This window comes from Lagenorhynchus albirostris, chromosome 9 (genome assembly GCF_949774975.1).
Source record: "Lagenorhynchus albirostris chromosome 9, mLagAlb1.1, whole genome shotgun sequence".
NCBI lineage: Eukaryota > Metazoa > Chordata > Mammalia > Artiodactyla > Delphinidae > Lagenorhynchus > Lagenorhynchus albirostris.
The window spans coordinates 11,022,712-11,042,039 of NC_083103.1; the positions used below are offsets into that span (position 1 = coordinate 11,022,712).

General features: G+C 42.6%; 1 pseudogene; it reads left to right on the plus strand.

Moving 5' to 3' along the window:
- Window positions 1-6,172: 6,172 nt before the first annotated feature.
- Window positions 6,173-7,108, plus strand: LOC132525148 (olfactory receptor 5A1-like; annotated as a pseudogene).
- The last annotated feature ends 12,220 nt before the right edge of the window (window positions 7,109-19,328 follow it).

The following is a 19,328-nucleotide window of genomic DNA, read 5'->3' on the forward strand; positions in this document are numbered from 1 at the left end:
CCTATCGAGTGATTTTTTTCCCCCATTGCCATCCGTTTTTCATGTCCTTGTGGGGGTGGGCGACGTGGGGTATAGAGGACTGAACATGGACTTTGGATTCTGGAAGACCTTAGTACAAATGCCAGCTTTATCACAAGCTCTCTGCATGACCTTTGGTAAGCACTTCCCCAAAATTCCTTTTTCTCACCTGAAAATGCATTTAAGAATGCTTTCCATTGGGAGCTACCGTGAGGCTATTATGAAACAAAGGATACAAAAGGCCCAATCTATACAGCCAAAAATAGTAGTACCTGTCAGTCTTCTTTCCTCTTTTTCCTCATTGTACAAAATCATAGAATCTTAGAATTTTGAAGAACCCATTAGGTCAACTAATTCAGTCTCTCTGTCTCTCTCTCAGATAGCCTATTTATTTTACTTTCTTCCAGTTTTATTGAGATACAAATGACATAACATTGTATCAGTTTAAGGTGTACAACATAACAATGTGGTAGAGGTATATACTGTGAAATGATTACCACATAGGTTTATGTAGTTATGATACATCACCTCACGTAGTTACAATGTTCTTCCTTGTGAGGAGAACTTTTAAGATCAACTCTCTTAACAACTTTTAAATATATGATGCACTATTGTTAACTATAGTCACCACGCTGTACATTACATCTCCAGAACTTATTTCTCTTATAACTGGAAATTTGTTTTGGTCACCTTCACCCATTGCCTCTGGCAACCACCAATCTGTTCTCTGTTTCTATGACTTTCTTTGTTTGTTTGTTTTTAGATTCCACGTATAAGTGAGATCATCACTGTCAACTGTACTATCTTCTCCTCACGTACTTCCAGTGATGGAGAATGTACTCCTTTCCAGAACATCCATTCTACCTTTGGCCTGTCCTATTGTTTCCTTATAATTTCTCTGTCTCTGTCTCTTTCTTTCTCTCAATTTTATCCATTCAGTCCTAGCTCCAACCCTTGGAGTCATTCAGAAGATATTTTTACATTGAAGAAGTTCTGTGAAATAACTGGTGCTTTACAAAGGTAACTGCCGTTGATGATATAGTTACTTATTTCGAAGCCGAAAGCCACTCTTGGCTTTCACTGCCTCTAGGGATACATTACTGGCACCAGACCAGGGACTAGAAATATAATGGAAGCAGGGCCAATGGAAATCAACTCCACCCAACCAAAGCTGGCATCCTTTTTCCCTCCGAGCCCAGATGGGCAGCCAAGCTGCCAGTAGGTTCTCTCTGGGATATGTCATACCCCACAACTAGAGAGATCCAATGGTACGTCGGAGAGAATGGGCCTTGCTTTAGAGCCCCATCAAGTCCTTCCCTTGGTGGCCAATTTAAAGTAGCTACACATAAATTTTGTTTATCTTTTTGGCCAACACCAGTGTTCCAGGTGCAAGCAGAGATGGGTTTCATTTTTGTCACAAGCTTCTGGTCTTAGCCATCTGACCGAAACCCAGAGTTTAGGGAGTTGTGGGTGAGTTTGCCTTTTACCCTTCTTTAGATATGGTTCATGGTGAATTCTAGAATCACAGAATGAGAGAGTTAGAAAGACCCTTGAAAATGAGGCAATATGCTGGAGTCCTCTTCCCTACTGCTCCGACTTTGACCAGAGGAGCTGAACTTGACCTATTTTATATTCTGGAATTCTGCAGAAGCTCTCATTTTTAAAAAGTTTCTGCTATTTACAAATGGAAATAAGGAAGGAAAGAAAGAAGGAAGGGAAGTGGACTAGAAAACAATGATCGAAGCTGATTTTTTTCTAGTATAGACAGGAGATAAGAAGATTAAAATTCAGAAAGGCAAATATTTTTTCCCAAGGTAACACAGCAGAAAGGTAGGAGAAACAGGACTTGAAGCACTTTTCTTTTTCTTTTTCTTTTTTTTTAAGGTTTCAGTCCAGGGCTTTTTACGCTATTCTAGACTCATGAATATGTGCACGTGTGTGTCTGCAATTAAAAGAAAAATCATATGATTTCCTTGGATTCTCTCTAGTGACCATTGAAACTCCAGGTTTTAGAATAAGGTAAAGCAGAAAGAGCTAACCTTGGAGAATGAGATTTAGGTCCTAATTTCACCTCTGGTACCAACCAGAGGTACAGACAATAGCTCTCTCTCTTTGGCTTCAGTTTTATTTTTTATAGCGGACAAAGGCTAGGCTAACTGGTTTCTATCTCTGATATTTTATTATTTGAGGCATATCACCAGAATTTTCTGGACATTCAGGGAGTATTTAAAATAGGGCAGATCCAATAGTCTTGGAATTAGGGAAAGTTTATAATGTCTATACAGTAACTATCTTATAGCCCTTTATTCAACCAGATGACATATATTCATTGGACACCTATAATCTGCTATGCACTGTAACAGACAAGGAGAAAGAATTGATGAAAGCAGAAAACACATTTCTTTTCCTGCATGTTATTCTCTCTAAGTTTTCTTCATCATACCCTACAAAGTCATCTGAAGTGCAAATAGGCTCTATACCTCAATTATATCATTTATTTGGGAATCACCACATTAGAACCTCATTGCTCTTTATTTTGGTAGTGGCTTAATTTTATTAAAATATGAATGGACTTGCTCAGGCTGAGGAGAAGAAAACTCTTGACAATGATTTTCAGAGTTCAAGTTCCACATAACCAGTCTTGTCCAGTCAGTTGGGATGGGGAAAGGATAATATCTATTGCTGCTCCATCTATCTATTGCTGCTCCATCTATACGATTTTCATCTATCAATAGATACGATAATATCTATTGCTGCTCCAATGGATTGCCCAGACCCATGGCCAGGTTCTTTCAAAGCACTCAGGAGAAACAGGCTCTAGAGTCAAAGAATCAGGCGTTTAAATCTTGATTTAGTCATTTAATATCTCCTTGAGCTGTCATAACTTCAATGAGATTCTTGTCTGTAATACGTGTCTTTTGGAATTGTAAATTGAACTCATTCAGCAAATACTATTTAATGTCCACTATGTTCCAGGCACAGTGCAAGGAATTAAGGTTATAATACCCTCCCAGACTTCACAGTTAAGGATACAGACAGAACAAGTCAGAGAGCAAAGAGTAAATACAGAGTGTGGTAAGTGTTATCGAATAAGCCAACACGTTGCTATAAATACTGGCAATAACAAAGTTTTTATTACTTCCTACATCATAAAGGGCATATGGTTGATGTAGCAATTATTATGTACAAGCACATGCACCTGGGGTTAGTCAGCCGGTGCAGTGGAGAGCAGACCCTGGATTAGGGATGAAGTACATCTGGGTTCAAACCCTGATAGTGTGGATCCTTTGTTAAATAATAAAAATATTTATTTTTCCCTCCAAAACATGATGTGATTTATTTCATTTAATATTCACAACCTAGGAGGTAGTCCTAGTATTGCCTCCCCTTTACAGTAGAGGGAACTCAAAAGAGATTTGAGAATCCTGTGTCAGTATGAGCAAGGCCACATAGCTAGTGAGTAGTGATGCAAGGATTGGAGACTAGCTATGTCTGACATCAGGGCCATGCTTTGGAGGACCACCAATACCATGAGTGATGTGAAAATTTTGTAGAAACTTAAAAACACTAAAAATAAGTGATGGTGGTTCTCAGACCATGCAAACTAATTTATATATAGTTATTATCATAAGGAAATTTAATGTATGTCTCATACTCTATTTCTGTATCTGTATTACCTTCAGATAATTCAGGTCAAAGTGACCAGGTTATCGATGTAGTAATCATATAAAAGAATTGGCAATTAGCTTTTATCACACTCTAAAAATGTAATAGACTAGGTATCACAGAACCTTGAGGCTGAAGTAGCAAGAATCAGGATGAATCTTACTAAAATATACCTTTGAAAACAACTGTAAATGTGAAAAATGAGGGGGGAGGGACGAGTTGTCTGGCCATATATGGTTTATCTTCTCGACTGCACTGCAGAATGAATGGTGCTGTTACATCTCAGGGAAGAATTTGTTTCTAAATCTACCTATTTTAATTCAAATCATCATCAGCTTTCTTCCTGGCCTTTGAAGCAACTTTCTATTCTTGCAACTTTCCAATCTTCCTTCTCAGCCTTCTTTCACTCTCATCCATCTTTTACACTGCTTCTGCACTGCTCTCAGTTATATTGTTAAACATGTACTTGAGGGCTTCCCTGGTGGCGCAGTGGTTGAGAGTCTGCCTCCCGACGCAGGGGACACGGGCTCGTGCCCCGGTCCGGGAAGATCCCACATGCCGCGGAGCGGCTGGGCCCGTGAGCCATGGCCTCTGAGCCTGCGCGTCCGGAGCCTGTGCTCCTCAACGGGAGAGGCCACAACAGTGAGAGGCCCAGAAACCACATACTTGACATCTAGTTCCTTGCTTACAAAAAAAAGTAAAATTTAAAAAACAAACAAAAATAAAATGTTCATGTCTTCCCTTTGGCCATAGGGGAAAGGTCAAACTCCTTAGCATGATATTTATTCAACAAATGGGTATTGAGCATCTACTATGTGCTAAGCACTGGTCTAGGTGCTTGTGATACTTCAGTGAACGAAAGAGACAAAAATGCCTAAAAATCTTGGTCTCCATTGAGCTTACATTCCTGATGAAGGAGAGAGACAATAATCAACAAACCAATGAACTATATGCAATAGTAGGAGGTGATAAGTCCTATCAAAAGAAGAGGGCAGGGCAAACGGGACAGAAGCCCAGAAGCAGAGAGAAGGTTGAAATTAAACATGAATATGTAAACACATATATGCAATTATATATAATAGAGTATGTGCAATTATATATGGAGCAAATGCAATTACGTATATGAAACATTTCAACAAATGTCTTCACAATCTTTGCTTTTGAAGATCTTTCACAATTTGTTCAGCCCCTGCTGTCTCTCAAAAGTAGCCTTATATTATCTTCTCTTTTTTTTTTTTTTTCTTGCGGTACGCGGGCCTCTCACTGTTGTGGCCTCTCCCATTGCGGAGCACAGGCTCCGGACGCGCAGGCTCAGCGGCCATGGCTCACGGGCCCAGCTGCTCCGCGGCACGTGGGATCTTCCCGGACCGGGGCACGAACCCGCGCCCCCTGCATCGGCAGGCGGACTCTCAACCACTGCCCCACCAGGGAAGCCCCTATCTTCTCTTAATTCTATTTAGTCTGTGCTCCTGCCATGCTCATGTTTTTAAGGTGCCTCAAACTCTATGGTCTCCTGTACTTTTACAAATACTTTTCCCATTTTTAATATAAAGCTCTTGAACCAACCACCTGTCAACCGCTCACACACACAACTTTCATTCCGGTAACCCCTTCCTCATTGCTGGACTCCTCCTCAAACACATCTCCTCTCAGAAGCTATGTCCAGGACCCAGGGCACTGTGCAAATACTGCTCTTAGAGCACTGTCATGCTGTGCTGTGATTTGTCTGTTTCCTGACTATCCTATACAGTATGTTGAATATTTTCAACTTGATAGGAATGTTTTATTACTTCGCACATCATCCGCATTTCTCTATCAAACACATGGGGCAAGGTGAGTTGATAATATTTGTGCAAAATGAGCATAAGCTTTTCACAGGGTTGAACTTTTGTTTCCTTATCCCTTTCTTGAATCTCTAAAGGGGATGCCAGTGTTTCAGATCTCTAAGTGCTTCGTTCCTCTGCTTTAAGGAAAAAGAACACCTTGACCCCATAAAACCTGGTCAGAACAGACTATGATGATAAGAAACACAAAATTGCCTCTTTAGGCATTTCTTCTCAAAAAAGAAAAAAAATCTAGTATAAATCCGAGTGGCTCCTTAATCCAATCACAATGCTTGGATCAACTGGAAAAAAAAGTGGGGGTACTTAGTCCAAGGGCTATTAACAATCTCCTTTGATGAAGTCGTGACATTGACAGTGAAGGTGATGATCCAGGTAATGCAAAAATGCCAGTCTCTTCTGGGACCCGTCACTTCTGCATAAACAGATGAATCAGATCAGGGTGACAACAATCTCTTTGAAAGACCCAATAAATGCTGTAAAGGGGATTTCTGCATTGGATGGGGGTAGGACATTTGCCTTCCACTGTCTCTTCTGGCTCTGGGGCGTCTATGTTTCCATGACAGAACAAAATGGTTTCTTCACCTGGATTTTCTTTGCCCCAGGAATCTCATTTTGGGGCTTTGAAGGCAGCGGAGAGAAGAGAGATGGCCCTGGGAAGGAATATCAGCATGATGACCAGTTTCATCCTTTGGGGATTTTCAGAGCCTCCAGAGCGGCGAGTTACCCTCTTTGTGCTGTTTCTGGGGATCTACTCCATGACTCTGGCTTGGAACCTGGGCCTTACTGTCTTGATTGCCATGGACTCACACCTCCACCCCACCATGTGTTTCTTCCTTTGTAACTGTCCTTCACTGATATTTCATACACCTCCTCTATAGCCCTTAAGATGCTCTGTGACTTCTTCAAGGAGCAGAAGACCATCTCCTTTGTGGGCTGTGATGCTCAATTTTTCTTCTTCATTGGCATGGTAAGCACAGAGGGCTGTCTCCTGGAAGCCATGGCATGTGACTGGTATGCTGCCATCTCCAACCCTCTGCTCTACACAGCCTTCGTGACACCCACCATCTAATGGGGATGGCCATTACAGCGCATGCTGGAGGATTCCTCACCGGATTGGTCCAAACCAGCTCTATATTCTGGCTCCATTTCTGTGGGCCACGAATCATTAACCACTTTTTCTGTGACCTGCCACCGCTGCTGGTCTTGCCTTGTTCTAGTACCTTCCTCAGTCAGGTAATGAACTTTCTTGTTGTGTGTACAGTTGGTGGGACTTCAGCTCTTGTGGTCCTGGTTCCCTATGGCTACATCATTGCTGCTGTCATGAAGATCCATTCAACCCAAGGGCCAACAAAGTCTTTCAACACCTGTTCCTTTCATCTGACCACAGTGATTCTCTTCTATGGCTCTGGTCTCTTCTCATATCTCCATTCTAGTGCTGGCTACTCATTAGACCAAGATAAGTTGGTGTCCATGCTCTATGGAGCTGTGATTCCCATGATGAGCCCCATCTCCCCATCAAGGAGATCAAAGATACATTGAAAAAGCTCAAGGAGAGAAAGAAGCAGATGTCCTCTCTGTGTCTTATAGTTCCTTGAGTTTAAAAGAAAAAACAAACAAAAATCCCTTAAGTTTTGCTATATGTAATCATAATAATAAGTGGCCCACTTATTATTAGTAATAATAGGAATCTGAATAATAATTTAAAGAAACTCTTTCAAGTAAGATCCCCAACCTACATGCCTACTGTGTAATTAGACTCTACAAAGGTTTGTTCCTTCCTTTTACTTTTCTTGTCATAGACTGGTAGGGTTTCAATTTTGATCACTTGCAATAGAAAATAAATATGCTTTGCTATGATATTCCTTAGCTTTATGGCCTCAGGTGCTGTGTCCAGGATGCCTCAGAGCCAGCTGGGGCATGGCCTAGGACCATGAGCATTGATTAGAGACCTGTTTACAAAACACCACTCATACCAGTCCATTCACTATTTGGGACACATTTTTTGTTCCCTTTGCCTTGGATACTTACCTATCCAAAGGTTGATACTGACCAGGAAGGCTGACTCTCTGACCTGAGAGCCCTCATTGAACTGGGTTCAGCAGTGGTGACTCGGAGCCAGCAAAGCAATAGGGTATCTGTAAACCGTGTGTGAAAAGAGACCAGGGTCACATCTGTGGGGTCATGGTGTCCCCTGGGGTCAGAAACAGGGACCTAAACCAGCAGATCCAAAGATGTGAAATCACAGTGAGCAAAGAGCAGAGATAAGGGTAAGGGAGAAGCCCTAAAGGAGAGCAGAGTGCCATACGGTTAGTTTTCTTGACTGAAACGGCCTAGTGATTGGGTGGGACCTGATTTAAGGAACAGAGTCAGAGAAGAGAGTCTTCCTCTGGCAGCTCTGATTCCATATCTGTTCCCTAGACCAGCTTCCACTCTTGCTCTGTGCATATTTGACTTACTCTCTGTTCTCACCTCATCCCCAATTGACTTTCACTCCATATACTAGAGTTGGTATCTTTTCCACTGTTGCTCCGGAATTTGAACGCAGCCTGTTCCCTGATTGTGGCACTCCTGCTTTCATTTTCATGCATTATCTCAGAAGGGGCCCCTTCTATGTCCTATCCCAGATCTCTATGACATGATTTGAGATAGGACAACCAAGTCAGTGAGTTTGCAGCAGGATTGAATGTGGATTTTAATTTGTCTTTGATCCTATTCTACAAGATGGTTCTTGAGCAAAGGACAAACATTTATGAAGCCTTGCTTCTTTAGTGGTTGTGTATATAAATCATGGTGAATCGTGACAGCCTTCCCTAAGTTGCATCAACTTTGGCTGTAACTCTTCTGCTTCAGTCCTTCTTCCAGTTCATGCTGGTATTTGATCCATTCTCCTCTGACCACTTGGATTACTGGGAGTTTAGGTATAGGAGGGGTATGACTTTGAGGTTTGTCTGTAAAGCCTTCCTTGGCCCTTGACTCCTCCAGACATAGTAAAGAGTTACTGCAGTGTATTCCCATAGCATCCTCTATTTCATCCATCAGCTCCTACAACACTACTATTTTTTTCTTGTTTATTTTTCTTCCTTCCTACTCAAGTTGAAAACTACTCTCTACTGTTTCCCTGAAGCATAAGCTATGACTGGGACAAACTCTGTGTTAATAAATATTTGTTAAATAAATGAATAAATAAATCCAAATTCACTTGGTAGATGAGTTAGAGATTCATCTTAGGCCAAAGGAAGGAATTAACACTTATTAGAAGCTTATTATATGCCAGACATTGTTCTCAGAAGCTTTTATAAACTTCATTTCAACTCTATAACATACAAATTCCCTATTAAAAAAAAATTAAAACACCATAGGTAAAGAAATGTTTAAACCAGAACCCTCAATTTTAATCCCTTCCTGGTCTCCCCAAGAGGTAGCTATGGTTTATGTTGGCAGACATGTAAATTTATAGTTTTTCTGCTTAATAACATTCACATATGTACCAATCAAAAATATATCGTACTGCTTTATGTAGCTCTCTATGTATTCACATAAATGAAATCATATTGAATGATCATTCTATACCTTGAGTTTTTAGAAATTCAATCATTATTTCCTGGACCTCTTTCCATATTATACATATAAATCTACCTTAGTCTTTTTCATTGTTTCGTAGAATTGATGTGCCAAAGTGTATGTACCTATTCCTCCCTGATGGACATTTAGGTAGTGTCCAGTTTTTGCTAGTTTATTACAAACAGTGTTGCAACATGCATGTTTGTACATACACTTCCTGCTAATATGCACTTTTATGGTAGAAACTGAGGAGTTGAATTGCTGCTTATAGGACATGTATATTTTAAAATTTTGATAGACACTGCCAAGTTCTCTCTAGAGCGGCTACCAATGGACCCTCCTGTCAGCAACGTAATAGGGCAGCTATCTCTTCATACCCTTGGTGAAGGATGATACTATCAAACTGATTTATTTTTCCTCCCTGATGCCTCTTTAAATGTATTCTTTTAATCCTTGAAATGACCCTATTAGATAGGATCGTTTATTGTCCTCATTCACTTACTACAGAAAGTCTCTAATATACACAATTTTTTTCCTTTAGTTTTCACAACCACACTATGAGATAGGGGTGTTAATCGTCTTTATCTAAGAGATGACATATGTAAGACTCGGGAAGGAGGTTACGTAACATACACAAAGGCACACACTAACAAGCTAAGGAGATCCTAAGTGCATGTCTACACGACACCAAGGCCATTCACTGAAAATACATATTCTTACATGTATGCTTGGCATCGTCCAGAGGCGAAGAAGGAAATATTAAAGCAAATTCTGTAAAAAAAAAAAAACAACAGAAAAACAAAAAACAACTAATTTCTCAAGTCAGGCCTGATTTCAGTGCATAAAGAGAAAGGACGACTGACTGACTTCTGTTAAATAGTTAGGATTAGTTTCAATAAGATCACCACTTAAGTTCTATACCAGGAGCTTTATTTAAAACAATAATTTAAAAAGCATTATTCAAAAATAGATTTGTTAATGGAACAAATATTTTTTACATCTTTATTGGAGTATAATTGCTTTACAGTGATGTGTTAGTTTCTGCTTTATAACAAAGTGAATCAGTTATACATATACATATGTTCCCATATCTCTTCCCTCTGAATGGTTTGATTCCCAAATAACTATGAAACAAGGAGAAACCAAAATGTTAAAACAAAACCAAAATTGAATTAGTAATGAATGAATAATGTTCTTCAAATGTAACAATAGTAATGGAGCTCCAACCCAACTTATAGCATCTGTTTCTATATTCAGATAAAGAAATGACCAGTTGTGCTGTAGGCTCTGGTGAAGGAAAAGTCTTGAGAGGCAATGTATCAAGATATCAGGGTTAGGGGGATAATAAGAGGCAGGGCAGGTTGATGCCTTGAAGTTTCACTCTGGATTAAGCCAGATAAAAAAGAATTTAGCAGACAACATTGTACCAGCCTCATAGTGAATTGTTTATCGTGGAGGACCCCAGAAGGATTTTACTCTCTAACTGCTTTCCTATCAACAATGTTTCCATATGTGTCCCCTTAACACTGTGCATTGCATCATTGAATATGGAAACACAAGCTCTTTCTACATTGATTGCTGAGAAGTTTTTTTTTTTTTTTTTTTTTTGCGGTACTCGGGCCTCTCACCGCTGCGGCCCCTCCCGTTGCGGAGCACAGGCTCCGGACGCGCAGGCCCAGCGGCCATGGCCCACGGGCCCAGCCGCTCCACGGCACGTGGGATCTTCCCAGACCGGAGCACGAACCCGTGTCTCCTGCATCGGCAGGCAGACTCTCAACCACTGCGCCACCAGGGAAGCCCTGCTGAGAAGTTTTGAGTAAAATTTGTGACTCATCTGTAGCAAGAATTTAGGTAACTCTGAGGAGCACTTTTATTCTTACTTCTGGCTCTACTCTGCAACTCTACTTTTTTTCTCTCACCACTCTTTTAATCTGTTATTTTGTACATTTTATATATCTTTGCAAGCTGCTTGCTCAAACATTTTGGAACCAAGTAGAATATAAAGATAACCAAAGAGTTCGCTTTACCCACCAGGTCGGTGCATTAGAAAGTGAATCCATTTTGGTTCTTTGGGTCACCTATATCTCTAACCTTAGCTGAAATCAAACTTATCTCCCTCATCTGTAGTCATCCAAGACGACTTTTCCATCATTCTCCCCATTCTCTGTCTCTTTCTGTTTCTTTCTCTCTGCTTCTCTCATCTGTCTCTGTCTCTCTGTGTCTATCTCCTTCTACCTCTGTGTCTCTCTGTGTCTCTGTCTGTCTCTATCTCTGTCTGTCTTGGAGGACCGCCCGACCCGCTGGTCCAGGTTGAGACCTTCCTCTCTGGTCATTTATAACCCTGTACTTCCGTTTCCATATAAAGCATCATTGTTCAGTGTCTATCTTCCCATTAGACCATAATCTCCATGCAGAGCAAGTGGTGTCTGACATGCAGTATTTGCACAATAAGTTTCTGTGAGTACGTTAGTAATTTGCTCTATCTCAGAACATTTTTAGTCGTCAGTGATCTGCTAGTGACTAGTCTATTCCACTTCCCTCTTTCACAAATAAAGAACTGAGCCTCTGGGTGGTGAAATAATTTGAAAATGACTCACAGCTGGCTACTGAAAGCACTCCTCTCCAGCCCAGCAATCTTCCCATGTCTACACAACAGCTGGCTGTTACCATCAAAATCTTACCGAAACTGCGGTGAAAGGTCCTATAAGAAAGAATGCAATACGGTCTAAAAACCATATTGCCTCACAGTCTGGCAGCTTTGACTTCCTGTTTTCAGGGAAATCTTGCCACTTCAGCTCTGTCTCATGAATTTTATGGCTAGGGAAAGTTTTCTCCTTCTCATCATAATTATAATGCCCCAACTGGAAGAAACTGTAGAAACTGTACATAGACTGGCAGTTTTCAAACTGTATTCCAGGGACCCTGGTGATCTGCCTCCTCCAAGTGGTGAGAAGGAAATGAAGCCATTGGGCTTTGGGGCTCTGGCCCTTGTTCATTGGAGGCAGCTCTTCTTTTCCATGAAAGTTTCCCTGAAAGACTGCATTTGAAAATAAGGGTTCCACAGCTAAAATCATGTTTATAATCTACAAATTTAATACAATCCTCTAATTCGGGGAATTAGAATTAGGAAATAAAAGCCCAGAGGAGAGAAGCAATTTGCAAGAGAAAAACGAGGCTGGGATTCAAACTGAGTTCTCCCGCCTCCCTGTGTCTTGACCACGCATTTTTCTCTACACACACACACATACACACACACACATACAGACACACACACAGACACAAAACCACACATAGACACACACACTACACACACATACACACACATACAGACACATACACTACACACACACACACATACACGCACTACACACATGCACACATACACACTACACACATAGGCACATACACACATGCATACACACAGACAACACACTACACACACACACAGACACACACTACACACAGACACACACAGACACACACACTACACACATATATACACACGACACACAGACATGTTCACACACATACACACACTCACATGCACTCACACACACACAGTCACACACATACAGATACACACACTCACACACACATACACACACATACACACTCATAAACATGCACTCACACATACATGCACTCACACAGTACACACTCTCACACACATACACACACACATAAGAGTGGAAATGAAGGGGAAGGAGGGAAGGAAATGGTTCTCGTTGACATCCTACTGTCTGTAAAATTGGTCCGAGATCTTTCTCCACCAAAGGACCTCGGCTTTCTCCATCCTTCCCTCCCTCCATCTCACGCGGTAAGCAGCTGCTCTCCGTGCCCCGTGCCTCGTGAAACATTCTGTTCTCGTCACTTCCTGTGGAAGCTGTTCACGATGTTCTCCATCTTTCTTCAGGGGACGCAGGGAGAGGGAGAGCAGAGCACATTAGAAGCCCGACTCTCCCTGCAGAAGGAGAGCTGTCCCCTCTGGAGACAGGGTCTCAGACTTCAGTGAAGGTGTTCTTTTACTGGGAGGAAGGGACGTGACAGCAGGAAAGTTTGTTCTCCAAAGCCCTTGTGCTGCAACGTATGTGCCCGCACCCCCATTATACCTATGAAAAAGTTAACTGCACAAAATAATCATAACAAGAGAGGATTTGGCTGGTTGAGCTGACCCAGGGGAGACTCCCACACCTTAGACACACAGGCACAGACCCATTTCCGCAAACACAAAGATTCAAGCTCAAACACAAAGATTCAAGCTCAAAACCAAGAAAGGGAAATCTGCGGGTGCTAGAAAGAGAGCGCTCACAATCAGAGCAGCGAGTGGGTACTTAAGCCCGTGGCTGAGGGACGTTCGGAGCCAGACGCCGACCTCAGAGCAGGGTACTGGGGCTTTAAGGGCTGTGGGAGATCACCCAGGCCACTGGTCCTGTGTACAATGTTCAAGGGAGGCTGGAACCGTCCTGGGAGTCAAGAAGCGCTGCCTCTGCCACCACCTGCCGATGAGGAAAACTCCACCCACGCGCCCGTGGAAAATGGCTAGGATTCCTGCCATCTTAACAGAGATCAGAGAACCCCAGGCATGTGTTGACACAGATGGAAGGTCTTAGTTCACATCGACTCCAAACCAAGAAATTAACACAAACTCTGGTCCAGTATGATTATAAGGCCTCAGCAGAGACAAAATGAAAACCATCTTGGAGGAAGAGCTGAACAAACCGGTGCAAACCAGCCCTGCACAGCAAACCTCAGTGGAAAAGGGGCTCGAGTCACAAATGTCAAACCACACAGGGAAATAAGTCACCAAGAGGAAGTTTCAGCAGGAACAACATGGGAGAACATACACGCCATGACCTGCACAAAACAAAATCTTCTAAAACTTTTAAAATAAAAGATCGCAGCCATAGCTTTCAAATTGAGGCAGGTTGTAACTGGAATGCAGACTCGTGCCTCATGAAGATGCTGGAAAGGACCTCAACACACCCTCTTATTTTACATATTGGGAAACAGAGAGAGAGAGGGGAAATGACTTGCCTAAGGTCACCAGCAGGTTAGTATAGAATGAGGAATAGAATCCACGTCTCCATATTTCTAACCCTGTGCTACTTTTACTGCCCCACGATGCCCTAATTTCCCAAGATAGAAATTAAAAACCTACCTGCAAGAGAAGACCAGGAGGAAAGGGGGGCAGAAAAGCCTACTTAAGACCCAGGAAACCCCCAAATCAGGGCTCTGACTCTTATTAGCAAAGCTCAGGTTTGGTGTTCGAATAACTAGATTTTTTTTTTTGGCCATGCTGCACGACATGTGGGATCTTTGTTCCCCGACCAAGGATCGAACCCGCACCCCCTGCCTGGGAAGCATGGAGTCCTAACTACTGGACCACAAGGGAGGTCCTCTAGAATTTTTTATTAAACCCCTCCTATCACCATTTTGCATTATACTGACCTGTTTTTCTTTCCTATTCTTCCCCTATTTCCCTTAGTCCTTCTCTTGACTGTCCGCAGAATGGAAATGTTATCAGAATTGGGCAAGAATTGTGATTGTTGCTCCTTCGTTCTTAACCTCTGTCCTACCCTCCAGGCAAGCCCTGCTTGCACACTGCATAGGCAGATTAGGGAGACGGAAAGGGAAGAGGAATGGGGTGAGGACCAAGTATCCCAAGGCCAGCTTCACTAGATGCAGATACTTGGCAGGGATGGGAACCAAGGTGGGTATGCAAGCAGGTGTGGGTTCAGTCCTGCAGGATCAAAGCTTTAAATACCAGATCAGACGTAAATAAGGCAGAAGGAGTTGGCACATAGGGACATTCCATCTGGGCTCTTATGATTCATGTATTATGTGAGACACTAAGCTTACGCCCTCCCAAATTCACCAAGACACAATTACAGACCAGAAAACCAAATTAAATTTTGTAATAAGAAATACAAGTCACACAAGCTAGGCTCAGAGTAAGTGCTCAGAGATACTAATGTAAGTTGGAACAAAGATCCTATAATAATTTTGCTTCAGCTCAAGTATTCATTCCCAACCACTCAAGACCTGATTTACTGAGGACATGTTCTAGAAATATTATCAGCTGTGTTGGCTTTATTCACTTGTTTATTCATTCAATAGTAACATATATTGATTGGGTATCTGCTATGTACCAGATATAGCACCAGCCTTGGGTAACACAGGGATGAACCGAAAAAACATGATCTCTTCCCTTTAGGAGCTTACAGTTTACTAGGGGAGAGAGTCAGACAAGAAGTCCATTAAAATAGTGATAAATGCAAGGGATGCTATAGAGCACATAGAGGAACATTATAATATTAATTAATACTCTACATTAATTAATGTTTCATTGGGAGGTACAATCCCAGGGCAGCAAATGTAGAAGGAAAAGGGAGGTAAGGCAGCAAAGGAGACAAAGGAAGTCTAAGGGGCTGTATTACTGAGCTGATCACAGTTTAAGGAAAGACACAGACAATTGTTTAGTCACGCAAATGTCTTCAGAGAGAGCACACAAAACCACCAGTCCTCAAAATAGTCCACTGGAGGGAGAAACGAAGAGCAAATTACATGCCAGATTCCTCCTCTCTCTCAGTGTCACTAGCACAAGGAATTAAGTCCTCTGTATTTCTGGGCTGCATTATCCAGTATTCTCTTACCAACTACTGGAGAAACCACATCGCACATCTGGTGGCCCAGTGCTTCATGTGAGCTCAGAAGTGAGAAGAAGCCAGGCCTCTTTCGGTCCAGTAGCGTTTAGGGTCTCCAGATACAATACAGGATGCTCAGTTACATTTGCATTTTATTTATTGGGGTTTTTTTTAGTAATTTTATTTACTTTAAAATTTTTTTTTGGCCACACAGCTTGTGGGATCTTAGTTCTCCAACCAGGGATCGAATCCCAGTCCATGTCAGTGAAAGCACAAGTCTTAACCACTGGACCACTAAGGAATTCCCAAATTTGAATTTTAGATAAACAATGAATATCTTTCTGAGTGTAAGTATGCCCCCAGTGTTGCATAGGACATACTCTGACTAAAAAATTATTTGTTGTTTAACTGGAATTTAAATGTAATTGGGCATCCCACATTCGTATCTGCTAAATCAAGCGACCTTCCCCTTGCTGTGGGTCAGGTGGAGACTATGTCAGAGTCCAGACCTCCTCCTGGGAGAGGTCAAGTGGTCTTTGGGGGTGAGGGGTTGGAGGACCAGCCAGAACTCTTCGCAGGGGAAGTATCTGAGGGTTTGGGAGGCTACTGCAGCTGAAGAAAGATTTAGCCTGGAGAATCTGGGGAGTAGTTCAATCTGAATAAACAGCATTCTCTGCTCAGCACCCAGACAGAGGACTTCAAGTTTGTGTAACTGCCTTTAGCTGTGTTTTTGCCTGCATCTCAAAAGAGAGCTCTTCAGTTCGAGTTTGCCTCTGCAACACCCCAAATAAATACACATTGTCAACATTTTCTTGCATTTTCACACCCCTCATTCTTCTCTGCCCCAACCCCTTTCTACTTTCTGTCTTTATGAATTTGCTGCTTCTAGGTACTGATGCCGAAACTCGGCCTCTGTGCACCAGTGCCGAATTGCATCTCAGAGACAGAGTTTTGGGTGAAGTAGAAAAGAAGAGCTTTATTGTTTTGTCAAGCAAAGGGGGACACAGCAGACTAATGCCCTCAAAACTGTGTGACATGGGCTTCCCTGGTGGCGCAGTGGTTGAGAGTCCACCTGCCGATGCAGGGGACACGGGTTCGTGCCCCGGTCCGGGAAGATCCCACATGCCGCGGAGCGGCTGGGCCCGTGAGCCATGGCCGCTGAGCCTGCGCATCCGGAGCCTGTGCTCCGCAGTGGGAGAGGCCACAGCAGTGAGAGGCCCGCGTACCACACACACACACAAAAAAACAAAAACAAAAAACTGTGTGACCCAATCTGGCGGGATTTGGTGAGGAGTTTTATAGCAATGATTCCAGGGCGGGGTCACTGATGGGATCAGGGTGCGTGCAGGGCCTGCATTCCTTTAATCTGGCCTCAGGTGCCCTCCTGATGAGCTTCTGTGGTTCTCGAGGTTATCAAACTGCGACCTTCTCTCTAGAATGAAGAATGTTTCATCAAGTAGTTATCTTCCATTTGTTGTGGGTTTTAGTTCTGCAGAAGAGCTCAAAGAGGAACTTCCCTGGCGGTCCAGAGGTTAAGACTTCACCTTCCAATGCAGGGGGTGCGGGTTTGATCCCTGGTCGGGGAGCTAAGATCTCACATGCCTCGAGGCCAAAAATCAAAACACAAAACAGAAGCAATATTGTAACAAATTCAATCAAGACTTTAAAATTGGTCCACATGCAAAAAAAAAAAAAAAAAAAGCAGAGCTCAAAGATATTGTTACGTGTATCCCTTGAGGTTGAACCAGGATGTCAGTAAACCGCAGACCCCAGGCAAAAGTCAGCCCCCACTTGTTTTTGTAAAGATTTATTGGAACACAGTCATGCCCATGCATTTACATATCGTCTACTTTTTTAAAAATAAATTCATTTATCTTGGCTGTGCCAGGTCTTAGTTGTGGCACGTGGGATCTTTGTTGTGGCATGCCGACTTCTTAGCTGCGGCATTCGGACTTCTAGCTGTGGCGTGCATGCAGGATCTAGTTCCCCAACCAGGGATCGAACCTGGGTCCGCTGCACTGGGAGCATGGAGTCTTACTCACTGGACCGCCAGGGAAGTCCCACGTATCATCAGCTTTTGCAGTACAATGGCAGAGTTGAGTAGTTACCACAGAGACCATTTGGTTGCAAAGCCTGAAAAATTTACCGGCTGACCGTTTACATAAAAAGTTCGTTATTCCCATTCTAAGAGACTCCTGAAATGAACTCTTTGATAAAGCATCCAGTCATTTCTGATTTACCTGTGTTGTTAATCTAGATGGCATGGTTACTATATTGTTTTCCTTAAAGATATGCATATCTTTGTTCAGGATATTAATAAAAAATATTCAGGTGGTCTCTCTGAATCAGTAGGACTTCCCGTGCTATCAAATGGATGAGCAGAAAAAAGTCAAGTTCCTGAGATGCTCTAATACGGCTTTTCTCCCATTCCCCTCCTGTGAGGATTGAACTACAGAGTCAGTCTGAAACCTGCAGCGACAAGTCCAGCAAAGCTAAAAGCTGATATACAGTGAGCTCTTGCTTGGGTCCTACAGAGCTTTACATGCATGGCTTCTGTTAATCCTCTCAACAACTTCATCTACTGCGTAGAGGTAGATGCTATTTGTGTGTCACAGTTGAGGAGATGGGGGCTTAGGGAGACTCTAGAACTTGCCCTAAGTCACATATGGAGCCAGGATATTACCTGTATTTTAATTCTGAAACCTCTATTTCACATCTGTGCACATCAGTCTAGCTGTTGAGATATTTTCAGTGACTGTACAAAGCAGAACAAAGTCTAGAGATTGAATAGACTCACAACCCAGCCCATGCTCTTAATTTCGTATTTAGATCACAAAGAAGTAGTAAAGACAATAGGAAAATTTCAGTGGAGGAGCCAAAGCTCCCAATTCCACATAATTCCATGATAGAAGAACAACCTCCCCTAACTCACTTGTTTCCATGGTTATTTCAGGTAGAAAGAAAAATGGTGGCAATTTTTACTTCATCTCTGCTTGAAGTCCCTCTGAAGATCCTGCAGGAAAAGAGGAAAAGATTGAATGTTAGATTGGTTTTGTGTTACCCAATAATGCAACAAGTATAGAAATGTGAACTCCGCCAGCAGTCCAGAGTCCAGAGGCCACCCAATCACTTCTTTTGCTCAAATCTTCCTCCAAAGAGGAGTTACGTGACAGGCAATGCTCGGGGACTAAGAAACGAGGGAATAAGAGAAATCCCACTGTGTTTCCAGTCCTGTTGTGGGCAAAGCTCTCTGTGTTTAGCTGCTTTCAGCTGAAGGAGAATATAAGAGGCACTCTTGGGCTTCCCTGGTGGCGCAGTGGTTGAGAGTCCGCCTGCTGATGCAGGGGACACGGGTTCGTGCCCCGGTCCGGGAAGATCCCACGTGCCGCGGAGCGGCTGGGCCTGTGAGCCATGGCTGCTGAGCCTGAGCGTCTGGAGCCTGTGCTCCGCAACGGGAGAGGCCACAACAGTGAGAGGCCCTTGTACCGCAAAGAAAAAAAAAAAAAAAAAAAGAGGCACTCTTCATATTAGACTGGCGTCATTAGGAAACCTGAAAGCTGATGGGGAGGGGGGAATGGGTTGGTCCTAACTGCTC